Source organism: Styela clava, chromosome 1 (genome assembly GCF_964204865.1).
Source record: "Styela clava chromosome 1, kaStyClav1.hap1.2, whole genome shotgun sequence".
Taxonomy (NCBI): Eukaryota; Metazoa; Chordata; class Ascidiacea; order Stolidobranchia; family Styelidae; genus Styela; species Styela clava.
The window spans coordinates 28,750,436-28,767,120 of record NC_135250.1 but is presented as its reverse complement, the minus strand read 5'-3'; positions in this window follow the sequence as shown (position 1 = coordinate 28,767,120).

The following is a 16,685-nucleotide window of genomic DNA, read 5'->3' as shown; positions in this document are numbered from 1 at the left end:
AATTAATGTAATATAAACGGCGCTCCAGAAGTGTGTGTACCAATATGAATTACTAATTTTGTTCGCCTATTTTACATCTACAGCTGTGTAAGGAGAATGAAATCTATGGGCAAGGGGTATATTAATTTGGCTCACACAGGCAGTCTCCGAACTCAAAATAAGGAAAATCTGAATGATATTATGCCCTGACTTTAACCTGCTACACACACTACGGGATTACCATTTAAACAGTATCAGAGAAAGCATATGTGAAAATTATTGGCGGGTCAAGTATAAGATAATACCTGAGTGATGATGCAATATCTCACGATCAATAAATTCTTTGACTCCTTTTATGTAAACTAATTGTTTATGGTTTACCAAACTGCACGAGTTAGAAATAGGCAAGGATATAAAGTCAAATGAATGGCTTACTCCGTAGAGACGTATTAGTTTTCTATACATCAGGTAGACAATAAAACCCCAAATCTTATTTAAAAGGCCTTTTTTATAAAGATGTAAGTTTTCTTTTTAGCGCACAAGACTTGTACTGTTAACCTGATCCAGTGTTCTATGCAAAGACATGTCCATGAATATTCTAAAATATAAAACACAGTAATTCGGCTTGCTTAAGATCTGGGTCAAATCAAAATTTGTCAAAACTTAGTTTATCGAATGGCCGATGTTCTAAGGCTGACATGGTCAAACTACGGCCCGCAGGCCAAATCCGGCTCGTTGGGTAATTCAATCTGTCCCGCCTGATGCTGCCACAACTAAACTAAAACCAAATTTTGACCTTTTAACTTAAAAATGTCTCAAGGAATTTGTTGAGATTTTGATTAAATTTAGTTTTGGCGCGAGGCTCATTGTTTTCCTCTTTTGCTTTCGTAACACTGTAAATGAAATTATTTTCATAATATTTTTACGTCACGCTTACATGGCCCGTCAGTCTGGGTGGGCAACATTTTTAGCCCCCTGGATGAAAAAACTTGCCCACTCTCGCGTCTATGGGGTAGAGCCTCGGTAAATAAAAAAAAATAATTTAAATTATCTCAAAGTAACTAGTTTAATCAGAACGTTTTCAACAATATTTGCAGTGAGAGAAGAAAGCGAGCGAAATCTAATGGAGAAACTGATTGAATACGCTTTGGTAAAAGCTGAATAAGCAAAGAAATACTGTGAGTGGTAATTGGTATATATATATATGGTTATCGAACGATGGGGCGCTCCCCCATAAGAGATGCGTAGACAATTTTTCATTGGGGCCTGAAGGTACTTAAAAACATATATATATTTGTTTAAATTTGATCTTGACCGGCTTGATTTTTTTAAAATCTTTTTGTTTATTTATTACGTATTTTCAACGGGGTTTTGAATAAAACATACTTTCGTCTTACTGTCTGTTATTTGTAGCTTAGTGTTAGCTAGTTATTTTTTAGTTGGGGCGCGAGGCTAGAGACAAATTCTAAAAAGTTTGAGAACCAATGATACAGAGACTAAAAGTCGGGAATGCTCGAGTCATTGCTTGACTTGAGTTACATTTGTACAACCACGTAGCTTCTTATTCGAATATTTTTGTTAGTGGGCCTTTGTCCCTGACATTTTAAAATTTATTCAACTTGGTATTGAATCGAACCATCTATGCCGGATCATTAGACCCGAATATGACACTCCAAACCTCTTTAAATCGATAGGGGCCTGATTTGTTGTTGATTAAATTTCTGGATCGACTCTGTGGCTTAAATCGTATATTTTTAATGTATATTTTTATAAAATGTTATGCTTCGAAATATAAGTTCTAGAAAACTAATGAATAAGGGAAAATACTCGTATACTATACCTTTGGGGCAGTATCATAAGCTCTTGAGTGAAGGTTTTAAAAGAATTTTAGACCTCGAAAAGGATAAATATGTGCTAATCGATTGTAATAACGGTTTAAAATAAAACTCGTAACTTGAAAAAAAAAAAAACTTTGTAAATATAGTATTTCTCTCTACAATTGCACTGAAATATGAAAACATTTGAGAATTTTTTCAATCTTGATGTTTTTGTTTTACAGGTATCTATAGAAGAAAAAGTTTGAAAAAGTTTACTTTTAACATATTCGCATTTGAATAAAATACATCAGTGCGAATCGTTGTGCTTTTTTTCATTAGAAATCTTATTTTTAGAATATTGCATCGATAAGAAGAGTTTCAGTTTTGTTGCTTTAATTAGTTATGAGTTAAACTATACAAATCTGCAAAACATACTGGAAAGAATTAAAATGTAGAGATTCAGTCATTGTTGAAATTGGCGTTCCATATATGCTAATAGATCTAGATCAGTTGTTTTTAAACTTTTCAACCCGCGCTTCCTTTTTATAAACTGCCAAGGATCGCACCTCACCCCAAAAATAACTAGCTAACAATAAGCTACAAATAACGGATAGTAAGGCTCCACGCTAAAGATAATAAAGATGCATACACAACACAAGCGCTCTGCAATCTCTAAACAATAAATATATGTAAATATCCGAAATAAGGCGGCAAGATCTAATCTAACAAATATTTCTATTTTCAATCTGCTCCACGCTCCCTCAAATAATTGTCTACGCCTCCCTAGCCTCCGTCCCAATCTCCCGTTTTGGAGTCAAGGGTTAAGAAGTTTGATGTCTAGACGTTGTGTATCTACTATATCATTGTGTCCTAAATTGTGCGGTACTCCCGAAGTACATGATCCAAGATGGCGGACATCAAACACTCTTGGCACCTTATAATGATCAGTTCTTTGATAAAAGAATAAGCCGTTTTGAAAAAAAGTTGAATAATAAATGAATCACTCTCCAGGAATTTAACACAGTCAATCAAAGTTATCTAACTTGATGTCATCGGATCGGATGAAACTTTGTGAAGAAATCCATTTTCTGGTAAAAGGGCACGATTCTTTCATACATGGATTTATTAAATTCAACATGGACGTTTTATATATTCATTTAGATTTAGTTGTGTCTTGTCTAAATGTTGAATACCCACTATAGCAGCGATTCCTTAACTTTAATGATCTCCCCCTACCTTTCAAACACTTTCAGCACCTTGTAAGATTCAGTTTTATAATAGAAGAGAAGTCCTTTTAAACAAAGTAAGAAAAATAAATGAATTACTCTAAAAAAATTTAACACATTTTATTCAAGTTACTTATACTGACGTTGTCATCGGAAGTGGAACCAAGTGAATCTGCTTTGCTCGTGAAAAAGTGTATTTATTAAAATGGGATGATTCGTTGAAATTAGAGTAAAATAAAATTAACGGAGCATCGAAGGTTGTATTCAGCAAGTGTCTGCAAAACAAATATATCTAAATGAAATTCAGCTTTACGAAACGAGGAGAGAGAACCGTCAGTTCGAAATATTTTAAAATATCTTATTTTGTTCCCAAAACAGTTCAGAGAAAACTCTATATTTACAGACATTCCACAAGATTAAAAAAAAAAACTCATAGTCACCTAACCCCAGTGAGACTTGACTTCAAAATTGACTCGATTTGGGACTCGGGCTCAACTTGAGACTCAGATGATGCGTGACTCAAACTTGCTCGCTTCTGGGGGTTCAGAGACTTCTATACAGCACTGCATTATAATAGCGATAATATATTTGCGATAATACTTTTGTACTAATCTTGAACTGACAGTAAAAGAGACGAAGATTGTTTATCGTCTCACTCAAATCGTACATTTCAATGAGAAAAAAGCAAAAAAAAGACAACTAAGATGTTACCTTTAAAGCTTCATTTTAATAGTAATGCTTATAGCACAGGCAGGGGCGTAGTCAGAAATTTTCGAATGGGGGGGGGGGGGGGGTTTGAAATTTTTATTTGGCAAGTTAGATCGAAACAGCTAGCGGGTTCGATCGAACACTGGAATACGCGTGTTTTTGGTAGTCTTGTTGGTCTAAAAAGCATTTCAAGCTACGAAAAATTGCTATATATGATGCAGAAAAATGATTTCTTTTTTTACATTTCAAAAAGGGGAGTTTCGACTCACAAAACCATTCCCTGGCTACGCCAGTGAGTACAAGTTTCCCAAGAAGACTGAATATCCTCTCAATAGAGGAATTTATTAGTGTCAGTTATTCTTTACTCACTAAGTATTATTGTGACGTACATTTAAAAATCATTGGTGCGATGTGTATTCCTAACGCTTTGCAAGATGAGACATGATCTATGATATCATTCATTCACTAAACCTGCGGGCCGAGCAGTCTCCGATACTATGAATCATTCTTCAAGTAATAAAATAACAATAAATATAGACGCGCAGTTAACAGTTGAAGCCTTTGTGATTATAATTTGTGATTATAATTTGTGATTATAATTCAGATGTGAATGACTGATACTATTTGATTACATTTATGGTGGCGTATTATAGAAAATACCATATTTAATTTTGAGACTTTGACGTAATGATTACGTCAAAATTATACCAATGGGGAACACTTTATGATTATCTGGAAATATGCTAATGAAATTTTTGAGATGCAATGTAATGAGGAAATAAATCTATATTTATTTTGATAGCTGTATCACTGCTTGATTTTTATTATAAAAGTATCATACGTTCGGTTTTCAACTTTCAACTAAAAATATATGCGGCCCGCCAATGACTTGCAACCCTTAATTTTGGCCCGCGAGCAACAAAGGTTTGCCGACCCTTGCCTTACAGCCTTAGGTCTCAACATTGTTGTTTATCAGTCACAACAGTATCATAAATACTGAAATACCATAGCTGCTCACTGGCGGCAAAAAGCATCCGACACCCCCATGTTGAACAGTCAATATGTATTGAATGGTCGAAACTAGAATTTTTATGAACATTTCCATGAAAAGTATTAGTAAAGATCTTAATTGAACAAATTTTCGCAGCTGTAAGTTGAATATTGGCGTCTTAGGAATTTCAGATAAAATTTTGCGGTATTTGCTTCTCAAAGCCAAAAAATCGTTTCCTGCCCATGTTCAAGCAGTAATATCTAGAAAATGGTTTAATATGAATTGTTTTTGCAAGTTTTACTTATCAGAATTAATCATTAACTACAAACTAACCAAATATAAACAGTATGCGCCCATCCAATATTGCACAAGTAAATTTAAAGTAACGACACTTTTTGAAGCCGTGAAAACGCTTTATTTTACAAAATCACGTCACGTCAGCTCGGTCGCCATCTCAAGGATGGATTATTGTAGCTAATGATTTTCTGCGCAAGGGGATATTTTCACTAAGTTTGTGGGGTAGATGTAACGGATTTTGTGGATGTTCAAACATTTTGAAATTTTGGAATTTATCCGGTCGATAGCAGTTATTTAGGCCCATGATCTCCGTTTTGTTTTGTTTTTTCTGTAGTATTACTAATACATTATTATTTTGATTAAGTCCCTCATATTTACCCCCAAAACTGCATCTATGATATTTAAACTTTTGCACCCACTTAAATTTGCATCCTTACACATTAATACACAGATACATTTCGACTTACAGATATTTACTGTCAGGGACATTTGCACGCACGGACACTCTCACCTACGAACATTTTTTTTTGAATATTCATACCCGTTCAGAGTGCACCCATGCTCAGCAGCGAGAAATTTTCATCCGTAAAACTATTAAATTTTTTTCTGACAGGAAATTACATTTTTGTTGGAAATCCTGTACTAAAAGAATTAATATTATAATAAATCTTCAAATATTACATCTTAATTTATTGCTTTTTTCTACTGAAATGTACGGTTTGAAAAGTGTGAGTGGTTGTTCTTGCGGAAACAAACAAGGAAGTTGATGCTGAAAAATAGCACCCTTTAATACTAAAATTTTCATCTTGCGATACCAGCATAGCTGAATCCACCGCATATCAAAGTTCATCGGATAAAACCGCAAAAGGTATTCGAAACGAATACTCTCTGTTATGCAAACTTGACTTCAATTATAGTCAGATAATATGTGTGATAATATGAGTACACATACCCACAGTACAACGCAAAGCAATTAGATGAAATATGCTTTCAATATGACGAGTGAACAAATCGACCGCAAATTTTATACAAACGCTTAAAAATTTAACTAAGAAAAGGTGATCATTTACTTTTCTAATTTATACCTAAATTTCGAAAACACTGAAAGCTCAAGTTTAGGTATAACAAAGTCACGGAAATAAGTGCAAATTCCTTAAAATCCTGTTACTTGAAATATGTGTCTCAGCAAGGACACATCATTCCGTTAATTTATTCTTTATTAGTCATTTCGACGAAATTAAACAAAAAAAACATTTCTCAAAACGCATCTTTAGGGCTTAGAATCTAAATCATCTTTCCGGACACTACAACGTAGTTCAGTCCTCCGACTTTTAAAGTTCATCTGTATAAATTGATAAAATTCATAAGAGAACACGATATGAATAATGTCTCTGGTTTTTGGACCAGGAGCCAAAAATTTTGCCCAACTCTACTGACGGGCCATGTAAGTGTGACGAATTAAATTTAGATTTTATGTACTATATTTGTTACAAATGCGAAAGCGGAAAACAATACGCCACGTACCAAAACTAAATTTAATCGCAATTTCAACAAATTTCTTAGGCTATTTTTAGCTAAAACATTAAACTTTGGTTTTAGTCTGGTTGTGACAGCAGCAGGCGGGCCAGATTGAATTACCCAACGGGCCGGATTTGGCCTGCGGGCGTAGTTCGCCCATGTCAGTTGCCCTACAGTGAGAACCATTGATATCCAATGATATGAAGGAAGCTACATTCCAGGGTCGAGGTTGCTTTCCAAATTATAATACTCTATGTGAAGCGAATTAACTCTAACTATTTAACCGCTTTATGTAAAATCTATGAATGATTTTATATAATCAGGAAATTTACTGCAAATTTAGCGAAAAAGGACTTGGGAACGTGCATTCAAAATAAATGGTGTGCAGGTGTGTAGTTGCAAAACTGGCACACAAAGTTATAATAATCATTAAAGGGGAATTCAGTCCATTGAATAACACACTACGCCATTTAGATTGCCTCTATTCAAACGTTAGTCAAACATCCATTGATATAATAGTATTAATATTTATAGCGCAGTGTAATAGGGTGCAGCAATTTTCGCGATGAATTGAATTTCCCGCCGTTGCACTTTTATTACGAGAGAGCGATGCTCAAATATATTGTTAGTTTCTGGTCGAGTTAGATATATTTAACATTTTTTTTTGTTTTTTTTCGTTTTAGACGTGTATTAAAAAACTGATTGTTACGAGGCGCTGAGGGTGTTTGAAAATCGGGAAAGGAATGTTAAAGATTAGGAATCACTGGATCGGATCTCTACAATCCACTTCTTTTCAGTATGATCAACAGAATTGTATAGTTTACTTTATAATTCATGAGAGCGACAAAACCGAAACCCTTCTTATTGATGCAATAGCTTATCTTAAAAATAATATTTCTATGGAAAAAAACACAACCATTCGCACTGATGTATTTTATTTTGAATACGAGTTTTCTGAAAAAAAAACACCAAACTTTTTTCTTCTGTAAATACCTATTTACCATTCAACAAAGCTTGTTCAATGAGTTTCTTCAGAAGATTTGGTCCGTTGTATTTTTTCACTGAAAAAAGTTAGTAGAAGCTGTAGAAATGTCTCAAGGCAATTACAGTATAAACAAAGGTATTGTTTTAATGCGGCCGTGGGCAAATAACGACCCGCCGGCCTTACACGGACGACAAAATTGTTTTATTCTGCCTACTTTTTTCTGCATAAATTACGACTTTGGTTTTTATAGATATAAATTTCCCTTGGATATATCGATGGATTAACGTCATAATGAACCTGATTGTTACATTGTGCTTCTTCTTATTATATAAACGTTAGCCTAGCTGCTGTAAAGAAACTGTTTTTTGTTTTGTTTATAGTTTTTCATATTTGGTTTGGAGCTTCCGGCTCAGTAACCGAGTCTGCTATCTGTAACGGGCCCACTCAGAAAAGTATTACGAAATCCCTGTTTTAATAAGAACATAACTCTATAAAAGTAGGTGATATACCCATAGTGAAATAGCTTCCATCTCGCAAATATATCATTCACATTGAAGGCCAACAAGAAGGCCTCAATGCAGAAAAAGTTGCGACCCCTGCGACATTAGTTACCTCAGGGCCATTTTTTTGAGTCGCGGTTTTTAAAACTGGCCCTTGCGCTTGAAAAAATTGATTCAATAATTAATCGTTATAGCCCTTTATATAAATGCGTAAAATATGAGAAATAGCTTACCTAATTTTGTATGGTGACAACCCCTCATGCTGCCGCAGAAGGTAAGTATGATCAAGGCAAAAAGCAACAGATGGCACAGAGAGATAAATTTTCTGAGGTAGTCCATATCAGTGATGCACAGCTATGATTTTTGTGTTATATAGAATTAATTATGATCTGTATGAAATAAAAGTAAAATAGCAGAATATTTTTTCTGATTTTTTCTCATGGGGAAATCTGACTGTTTATTGACAGTTTCGTTCAAACTTTAACATGTTAAATGAAAGTGGTTGGATTTTTAGTCACCATTTATCCTACACTCCAAGTTAGGGCTGGGCATTTCAAATCAAATAATCAAATCAAATAGTAAAGTATTTGAATCGGTTGAGACGATAATTTTGCATCGCCGCCATCTTGTATCGAGGTAAATCCCTCAATCTCTTTGTTAAGCCATAAATTTATAATGTAATTCTAACATATGACCCTTATCTTCCTAGGGAATTGCCGGGGTGGTAGATTCCATGTTTCAGTAATGATGTGCCTGGAGGACCAATCAAAATAAAAAAGTCACATACAATTAGACATCTCGCAAATATATATCCGAAATTCAATTCGATTCGAAAAACATGTTTGATTCGATTCTGAAATCCGGGATTCGAAAATGCCCAGCCCTAGAGCCAAACCGAATTGAGTTATTTAAATGAAATGACTCTGATCGATTGAAATGTACGGTTTCACCGGTTTGAATGTTTGAGTGGTTGTTCTTACGGAAATAAACAAGGAAGTTGATGCTGAAAAATAACACTCTTTTTAATACTTTTTAATAACATTTTTTTGTTTTCTTTTGTTCCAAACTTTTTTTTTTATTAAAGAACTGATTGTTACAAAGCGCTGAGAGTGTTTGAAAGTCGAAAAAGGAATGCTAAAGATTAGGAATCACTGCTATAGTGGGTACTCAACATCTAGACATCAAACATCGAGATCTATTGGCATATATATATCGAACGTCCATGTTGGATTTTATAAATCCCTGTATGGGAGAGTTGTATCCCTTCAACAAAGACTGGATCTCTACAATCCACTTCTTTCCAGTATGATCAACAGAATTGTATAGTTTACCTTATAATTGATAAGAGCGACCGAAACCCTTTTTATTGATTCAACAGCTTATTTAAAAAATAATATTTCCAGGAAAAAAAAACACAACCATTCGCACTGATGTATTTTATTTTGAATACGAGTTTTCTGAAAGAAAAACACCAAACTTTTTTCTTCTGAAAATACCTATTTACCATTCAACAAAGCTTGTTCAATGAGTTTCTTCAGAAGATTTGGTCCGTTGTATTTTTTCACTGAAAAAAGTTAGTAGAAGCTGTAGAAATGTCTCAAGGCAATTTCAGTATAAACAAAGGTATTGTTTGAATGCGGCCGTGGGCAAATAACGACCCGCCGGCCTTACACGGACGACAAAATTGTTTTATTCTGCCTACTTTTTTCTGCATAAATTACGACTTTGGTTTTTATAGATATAAATTTCCCTTGGATATATCGATGGATATAACGTCATAATGAACCTGATTGTTACATTGTGCTTCTTCTTATTATATAAACGTTAGCCTAGCTGCTGTAAAGAAACTGATTTTTTTTTTGTTTATAGTTTTTCATATTTGGTTTGGAGCTTCCGGCTCAGTAACCGAGTCTGCTATCTGTAACGGGCCCACTCAGAAAAGTATTACGAAATCCCTGTTTTAATAAGAACATAACTCTATAAAAGTAGGTGATATACCCATAGTGAAATAGCTTCCATCTCGCAAATATATCATTCACATTGAAGGCCAACAAGAAGGCCTCAATGCAGAAAAAGTTGCGACCCCTGCGACATTAGTTACCTCAGGGCCATTTTTTTGAGTCGCGGTTTTTAAAACTGGCCCTTGCGCTTGAAAAAATTGATTCAATAATTAATCGTTATAGCCCTTTATATAAATGCGTAAAATATGAGAAATAGCTTACCTAATTTTGTATGGTGACAACCCCTCATGCTGCCGCAGAAGGTAAGTATGATCAAGGCAAAAAGCAACAGATGGCGCAGAGAGATAAATTTTCTGAGGTAGTCCATATCAGTGATGCACAGCTATGATTTTTGTGTTATATAGAATTAATTATGATCTGTATGAATAAAAAGTAAAATAGCGGAAGATTTTTTCTGATTTTTTTTTCATGGGGAAATCTGACTGTTTATTGACAAATTCGTTCAAACTTTAACATGTTAAAGGAAAGTGGTTGGATTTTTAGTCACCATTCATCCTACACTCCAAGTTAGGGCTGGGCATTTCAAATCAAATAATCAAATCAAATAGTGAAGTATTTCAATCGGTTAAGACAATAATTTCGAATCGCCGCCATCTTGTATCGAGGTAAATCCCTCAATCTCTTTGTGAAGCCATAAATTTATAATGTAATTCTAACATATGACCCTCATCTTCCTAGTAGGTTATTGATGAAACGTGGTTTTTATTTTGTGTGACAACTCAGGGAATTGCCGGGGTGGCATGAGGACTCATCATAATAAAAAAAAAAGTCACATAGACATCATTAGACATCTTGCAAATATATATCTGAAATTCAATTCGATTCGAAAAAAATGTTTGATTCGATTCTGAAATCCGGGATTCGAAAATGCCCAGCCCCAGAGCCAAACCGAACTGAGTTATTTAAATGAAATGACTCTGATCGATTGAAATGTACGGTTTGAATGTTTGAGTGGTTGTTCTTACGGAAATAAACAAGAAAGTTGATGCTGAAAAATAACACTCTTTAATACTAGAATCTTCATTCTGCAATACCAGCATAGCTGAGTTCACCGAATAACAAAGTTCATCTGATAAAAGGAATTTGAGATGAATACTCTATGTCATGCAATCACGATATTTCTAATATGAACTGAGAATATTATATATATGTGTAATAAAATGGATACATATAAACACAGTTGTATTATATAGTATAACTCGAAGCAATTAGATGAAATATGCTTTCAATATAACGAGTAAACAAATCTGTAAATTTTATACAAACGCTTCAGAATTTAACCTTTTAGACAAGATGATCATTTACTTTTCTAATTTCTACCTAAATTTCGAAAACACTCAGTTCACGTTTATCTATATTAACAAAGCCACGGAAATAAGTGCAAATGCCTGAAAATCTTGTTAATTGAAATATGTGTCTCAGCAAGGGCCGTCAATTCACTGGTTATTAGTCATTCTGACGGAAATAAACAAGGAAATTAATTCCCAAAGAGCTTAAAATCGAAATCATCATTCCCCGACACTACAACGTCCTCCGTCTATTAAAGTTCATCTGTATGAACTGATAAAATTGCTAAGAGAACACGATATGAATAATGTCTCTGTTATGCGACCACGATAAGATATTTCAATTATGGTGTAATAATATGTGTGATAATAATAACACACATTACCACAGCACAACCCGAAGTAATTCAATAACATATGCTTTGATATTTAAGCTTGTGCTACAGCAGAGGTGGAAAAGGTTTTTGGACCAGGAGCACAAAAATTTTGCCCAACTTTACTGGCAGGCTATGTAAGTGTGACGTATAAAGTTACATTTTATGTTCTATATTTGTTACAAATGCAAAAGCGGAAAACAATATGCTTCGTACCAAAACTCAATCGCAATTTCAACAAATTTCTTAGACTATTTTTAGCTAAAACATCAAACTTTGGTTTTAGTCTGATTGCGACAGCAGCAGGCGGGCCAGATTGAATTACCCAACGGGCCGGATTTGGCCTACGGGTCGTAGTTTGACCATGTCAGTTGCCCTACAGTGAGAACCATTGATATCCAATAATACGTAGGGAGCTACATTCCAGGGTCGAAGTTGCTTCCCAAATTATAATACTCTATGTGAAGCGAATGAACTCTAACTATTTAACCGCTTTATGTAAAATCTATGAATGATTTTATGTAATCAGGAAATTTACTGCAACTTTAGCGAAAAAGGGATTTGGGAACGTTCATTTTAAAATTTGGTGCATCAATTTTCAAATATATTGTTAGTTTCTGGTCGAGTTAGATATATTTAACATTTTTTTGTTTTCTTTTGTTCCAAACTTTTTTTTTTATTTAAAGAACTGATTGTTACAAAGCGCTGAGAGTGTTTTAAAGTCGAAAAAGGAATGCTAAAGATTAGGAATCACTGCTATAGTGGGTACTCAACATCTAGACATCAAACATCCAGATCTATTAGCATATATATATCGAACGTCCATGTTGGATTTTATAAATCCCTGTATGGGAGAGTTGTATCCCTTCAACAAAGACTGGATCTCTACAATCCACTTCTTTTCAGTATGATCAACAGAATTTTATAGTTTACCTTATACGGTAATTGATAAGAGCGACAGGATCGAAACCCTTTTTATTGATGCAACAGCCTATTTAAAAAATAATATTTCTAGGAAAAAAATAACACAACCATTCGCACTGATGTATTTTATTTTGAATGCGAATTTTTTGAAGGCAAAACATCAAACTCTTTTCTTCTGTAAATACCTATTCATCATTCAACAGAGCTTGTTCAATGAGTTTCTTCAGAAAATTCAGTTCGTTGTGGTCTGAAAAAAGTTAGTAATTACTGTGAAATTGTCTCGAGACAAATAGATTATAACGGTGGTGTTATTCTAATATTGACGTAGCTCTACAAAGGTATACCAGGGGTTTTGCAAGGTTTTTGAACAGGGACCAACAATTTTGTCCAACTAGACTGGTGGGTCATGTAAGTGAGACGTAAAGAGTTACGTTTTATGGACAATATTTACAATGTCACAAAAAAAAATGGAAAACAATAAGCCTCGTGTTAAAACTAAATTTAATAGTATACTCAACAAATTCCCTGAGTTATTGTTTGGAGACAACATCAAAATTTGGTTTTAGGTCGGTTGTAGTCATCAGGCGGGTAATATTTAATTATCCAACTGGCCAGATTTAGCCCGGGGGCTTTATTTGCCTATGTCAACTATCTACCCCTGGTAAAATATCCTTTCATCTCGCGAAAAATAATATTTACATTTAAGGCCAACAAAAAGGTCTTAATGCAGAGAAAGATGCGACCCCTGTCGCAAAAGTTATTTCCGAGCCATTTTCTGAGTCGGGGTTTATAAAATTGTCCCCTGAGCATTAAAAAAGCGGTCATATAAACGTTATAGTTGTGCCTTTATATAAATGCACAAAATATGAAAAATAGCTTACCGTTACGGTGGCAAGCCCTCATGCTGGCGCAGAAGCTAAGTATGATCAAGGCAAAAAGTAACAGATGGCGCAGAGGGATAAATTCCTTGAAGTAATCCATATTAGTGATGCACAGCTATGATTTTTGTTTTATATAGAAATAAATATGGTCTGTATAAAGTAAATGATAAAAGTAAAATAGCAGAAGATTTTCTCTAATTTTTTCATGAGGAAACCAAGCTTTTTTAATCGACAATATAGATCAAACTCCAACATATTTAATGAAACTGACTTAGGATGGGATTTACGTATTAATCTCAGGTAAGAGGAAAGTTGATACAACGGCTAAATCATATGGCGAACCACGGCTTCTCCTCCGGTTACCAGTCAATGTTGAGTATGGGATTAGTTAGCCAGTGATTTGCTTTCGGAAGCATGGACGTGATGGATGAGAAAGTCATAATCGACCAGCGATTACGTGAATCACTCTACGCCAGAGAGGGTAATCCAATCGCATAAATTGTCGCAGCATGTGATTCGAACCTTCAAACCCGCGCAGGGTGATCAGAGGTGCGGTGGCGAGATTATTCCTAACGCTTACACCAATGCGCCACACCGCCGAGCTAGAGTCATTGACTCGAATCGTGTTGGATTTTAGTCACCATCTAACCTAGACTCATCTAAACGAGATTACTCTAAATTTTGCTTAACTTGGATTCAAACAGAAATAGGTAATCGAAATCGACTGTAATGACCAAATGCTTAGTACATTAGCCGTACAAATTGTACTAAACTCATTCATTGCTCGCTTCATTGATGGATGGACATTTTTTTTTTCTAAAGCGTACTATTCAAATAGTTCAAACATAACCATAGTTACTATTTAAATAATCTCAATAAGTAACTTATTACAAACAAAATTCTCAATGTAATATAAACTATACACAACTAAGAAAAGCATGATTTCAAGAATTTGATGTTCATTAGAGAAAGTCGAAGCTTAATCATTCGAACCCTCTTAGCGGGCTGTTGGGCGATCCTGCAATTACAAGTACTACAGAAATCTAATCGCCGATACAAAACATGTTTCCTTCAGTGCGCAATATTGCTATGATGACAATTTTTCTCATAATCATATATATAGTATACAAATATAAAATACAATTAATATATTTTACTTATTTTGGGTTTGCTTTCCTAGCTCCTTGTTGTTTTGTGCTGATTAATTTTTAGGGCGCGGTTTGAGTGAAACGACGAACTATTTTTGCGTTATTTCGTTCTAATTGGGGACCCGTATGCAAATATAACTATCAAAAGACTGTGAAACCAAATGATGAGAATTGCGTACTTAATGAGTAAAGAATATTTTAATACTACCGACAAAAACAGCGTGAAATTTTCTCCTTGAAATTATACAAAGAGACAATTTCTGGATTGTAATGTTAATAAAATAAAACATTTTAATAATTCTTCGAACTGTTGATTCTGTCTCCTCGTTTATTCACTGCCTCAGGTCCGTAAGCTATAGAATTCACATAAAACGCATGTATATTAGATAGTATCATCAGAATTCAAAACCAAATGGCACGCTATCTTGTAATCTTAGTGTGAAACCACACTGTTATTCATAATTCAAGTATGATTGTATTTTAATCATATATATATATATAGAATATGGCATGTTTACCTCTGTAGATCGTCTGTCAAAAACTTAACAACACAATTTTAAAGGTTACAAATCGTCACGCTAATAACCGAATTGCGTAAGTCATTTTTAGCAGTTTTGAGAAAAACTTAAAAACTTCCTAATGATATTGTTTTGCCATTGAGAGTCAGTAATTTGCCATGGTTCAATTTTTTGATCATATCCGGATTTAAGTTAATTTGTATGATGCAGTTATGTGACGTCATAATGGCGCACTGTGACTTAGGCAAAAATGTGTCTATGACTTGGGGATATACGCAATTTTGAAACTTCACTATATGCACCAGTCCTGAAAACTAAACATTCCAAAAACGAATGTAATTCTCAGTATTTACAATGTCTAATCCCCAAAATAGCTAATCAGTTTTAATTACATTATTTTTTATGTTTAAAAATATATATTTCATCAATATAACACGTTCTGCACACCCATCAAAATAAGACTAAGATTGAATATAAAGAATAAAACAGCAATGCACCCAATATAAAAGCCAACCATGGTAAATTGGACTCGGACAGTGAATATCACAAGTGCACGTCTTCCTATACTGTAGTAAAAATTCAAATTAATACGTGCTATGCTAGAATCCGAGATGCAAAAACTCGAAAATACTTCGCCGATTTTATTTTGCTTTTGTGACGTCACAATAGTCCTACGGTAACAATGATAATTCATTATGACAAAACAATAGCACAAATATGCATGTCATACTAAGTCTCCATTTTTATGGGTTTCGGAATTCCTAAAATAAAATCTGAGGGAACAGACAGGTGCGCAGCATTACATAAATACCTATTTTATAAAAAACTCAAAAACGCCAAAAATGACTTACGCAATTCGGTTATTAGCGTGACGAAATAGTATTGGTAATACCAAAATATTCACCACTCCCTAATTGAAAAGCTGGTTGACATACAGGCACAAACTCTCGTCTGGCTACCAGTTCATGTCGGGTATGGGGTTAGTGACTAACCGTTGTTAGTTCGCCAGTTTTTTTAGATGCATGTTGTTCAGAGGCTTGGTTGTTTAGGAAGCTGTGAACGACCAGTATTCTATGAAACAAGATTCGACTGAGAGTCAAATAATTCTTTCGCACATAATAATTCCCACAGAATTAGAACTTGCGGACACACACATGGTAATCTGAAATGCGATGGGATGCGATTCCTAACCCTTAGCACGTCAAGCCATTATCTTAAATATCAATCACTAAAATTGCGGTCTAGCTGTATCTGGTAATATGAATCATGTCTGAGGTAATGGAAGAACAATAAATATAGACGTGTGGTAAACAGTTGAGTCTATTCGATAGGCTTGCGAATACGGACTGGTTAACTTCACCTGTCCCAACTGGGAAAGAATACTGTTTTGATTTGCCGTAGTATTACTGCCATATTATTGGACACGAAAATTTCCTATTATGTTGTTGGTATTTTTGATGTTACCGTATGTAAATAGAAGTTAACATTTTTCACAGTGACTACACTACACTA